Source organism: Orycteropus afer, unplaced genomic scaffold (assembly GCF_000298275.1).
Source record: "Orycteropus afer afer isolate SDZICR_OR568_19922 unplaced genomic scaffold, OryAfe1.0 scaffold00027, whole genome shotgun sequence".
Taxonomy (NCBI): domain Eukaryota; kingdom Metazoa; phylum Chordata; class Mammalia; order Tubulidentata; family Orycteropodidae; genus Orycteropus; species Orycteropus afer.
In genome coordinates this window covers 18100091-18103252 of record NW_006921614.1, presented here as the reverse complement: position 1 = coordinate 18103252, position 3162 = coordinate 18100091, and the positions used below count along the sequence as shown (strand labels likewise).

The 3162-nt window shown below is 40.4% G+C and overlaps 1 protein-coding gene across 1 annotated transcript in view; it reads right to left on the bottom strand.

Moving 5' to 3' along the window:
* EXOC2 (exocyst complex component 2) overlaps positions 1–3162 on the bottom strand; it is a 396050-nt gene that overhangs the window by 169428 nt on the left and 223460 nt on the right. The window lies entirely within an intron of this gene.

The following is a 3162-nucleotide window of genomic DNA, read 5'->3' as shown; positions in this document are numbered from 1 at the left end:
AAATAACTAAACCTGACACAGACTTGAAATTCTAATAACACAATCAGTCTTTATCAAGAGTATTGGCACAGAGACTTCTGGTAAGATGGAGGAATAGGCAGACAAGCAACACAGACCCTCTTCAACAAAGAAAAGAAAAAACAATTGACAGAGATACAGAAGATAATCCTGGAGCCTTGAGCTTTGAAAGGAATTATACAGAAGTGGATTAGGCACAAACTGGTAGAAAAACCTGAACGAAAACAGTGAGTACAGAGATGGTCGGAGCTGCAGACTGTCAGTTACTCTGACGGGACAAACAGCCTAAATATTTCCAAGTAGTGTTGGGACCAGAAACTTGACTTAAAGATCAGTCCTGGTCACCAAGGGCTGCAGTGACGAGTGCGCTGGTGGCATATGACTAAGAAGGAAAACAACAAGGAGAGACAACCTGAGCTGTTGACTTTCTGCTATCCGGAGGACACAGGCATTTTGACTATTTACACATGGCAGCCATTTTGGATATTTAAAGTGACCAAGGGCACAGCCATTTTGAATGTTTATAAGTGACAGACATTTTGGATTTTAAAGTGATAGCATTTTCATTCTGATTCCAGGGAACTAAGAATAGGATCTGTTTGCCAAGGTTGGCAGGGACGTATGAAGGCTGACCACAGGAAAGGAGACAGGTGTTGAGTGTCTAAGTGCTCTCAACTATCAAATAGAGCACAGTACCCTGCTTGTGTAGATAACATACAAACAAAACAAAGAAAATGAAAATCATGGGCAAGTCACTCCAACATACAATCACCAATTAAATATAAACACAAAAATATCACAATGCCTGGGAGACAACAGAGCATCACAGTCCACACAAAGGAGCAAGATAAAGCAGGTGAAACAAGGGACACGGATGTAGACCCAAAACACATTCCTGAGGAAGATGCAGCATTGGAACTCCCTGTTAAGGAATTCAAAAGAATTATATTTAGGTATCTTCAACAAATTGAGAGACAGATCAAGGAAAACACCGAGAAAACCCTAGAACAACTTTGAAAGACAATGCAAGAACAAAATGACAAAATAAATGAAAAATTAGAAATGATACAAAATCTACACACAGAAATCCAGAAGATTAATACTAAATTTTCAAACCGTAAGGTAAGTAGGTAAGACACTGAATGGACAAAGGAGCAGAACTGAATCAATGAAAGATAGAATTAGGGAGATTGAAGGCAAATACCTGAACACTTCTTTGGAAAGGGATTGCAGTGTAGTAAGTTGCTTAGTGTGGCTTTCTATCCACAAGTCTTTGTAAACTCCAAGGTGGGATTTGCTATGAGCAACTGAGGAGCTCTTGATTGCTAAAGTTGACCACATGGAGTATTTCTGTTGGGAGTGGCACAAAACAATGTTCTGGGAGGTTCCCACTCTTTCTCAGGTGCTTAGAGTTCTGATGCTATGATTGGCTAGTTTGGCCACTCTGCCAGGCTCAAAGGGAGGCCTCCTAGAGGCAGCACTCTCTCTGACTGCTGGTTGAAGAAGACATGCTGCTGAAAGAGACACGCGTTCCTGAGACATGCGCTGCTGGGAAAGAGATGCAAGAGACACGCATTGCTGAGTGAGACACCGAGGAACATGCACTGCTGGGAAAGAGACTGTGAGAGACTTGGCTGAGAGACGGTGGGCTGAGAGAGAGACTTAACATTTTTCCTAAACTTGAATTGTAGCCTGATGCTTCCCTAATAACCCCATAATCTGTGAGTTCTGTGTGGCCACTGCAGCAAATTATTGAACCCAGGAGAGAGGTGGTGGGTGCTTTGGGAGGAACAGTTGGAGAAAGGGCTGGAGGGAGGCAGCATGTCTGGCCTTGCAGGAATAGGCCTTGGGCTATTGATGGTGATTCTGTCTTCCTCTTGTGGGATTAGAGGAGGTCAGAACATGTGGCCTCCTTGTCCTTTTTGCAGGGATAAATCAGAAAAAAGGTCAAAACAAACTGAGGAAAACCTAGGGTTCATGTGGGATACCACCAAAAGAAATAACATATGTGTTTTTGGAATTCCAGAACAGGAAGAAACAAATAAAACCACAGAGAAAACTGCTGAAGATAGGTTGGAACAGAATTTTTCTGGTATGAAAGATGAGAATATATCCATTCAGGAGGTCCAACAAACCCCAAACAGGAGAGACCCCAAAAGAAAATCACCTAGACATATCATCATCAAACTCACTAAAACCAAAGACAAAGAAAGGATCATGAGAGTAGCATGGGAAAAATGAAAAGTTACCTACAATGGGCAACCATTAAGACTAAGCTTGGATTTCTCAACAGAAACCATGCAGTGAGAAGACTGTGGGATGGCATATATAAAGCACTGAAAGAGAAAAATTTCCAACCAAGAATTATATACCCAGGAAAACTGTCCTTCAAATATGATGGTGAAATTAGGAGATTTCCAGATAAGCAGAAATTAAGGGAATTTGTTAAAACCATACCAATCTTACAAGAGATGTTAAAGGGTGCCCTTTGGACAGAGAAGCAACAACACCCAACAACTGACCATTAACACACATGATGATATAACCCAGAAACCATCACAGCAATGGAAGTATCCAAGGTAAATAAGCCTACAAGGATGTAAACAGGGAACTAGAGACATCAATTGACAAATGAGGACAACTACAAACCAAAAAGAGGGAAAAAAATCTGTGTTGTTACAGAACTCCTAGATGGTAGGGAAGTCAAGACAACCGCAAGATAGAGCTAACTTTTCTGAAGTTGGGAAGAAAACTATAAATCACAGGGTAACCTCCATGAAAAATGATAAACCTTCATATAAAATAAAAAAGAGGACCAGCATAAGTATTCAGCAAAGACTAAAACAATAGCAATGAAGGAAGTGATAACATGAATCATAAACAAAATGAGCTCAGCATAGAAAATTATATGGAACAAAGAAATCGACACCACAAAAAAGCACATAACAAAAATGAAAGCAACAAATTCATATTTGCCAATAATTACATATCTGGCAAGGGACTTATCTCTAAGATTTATAGTGGAAGAGTGGATGACCAAACTATGGTACATACACATAATGGAATGCTATGCAGCAGTATAGAATAATGCAGAGTCTGCAAAACACCGCATAATATGGATGAACTTGGAGGACATCATGCTGA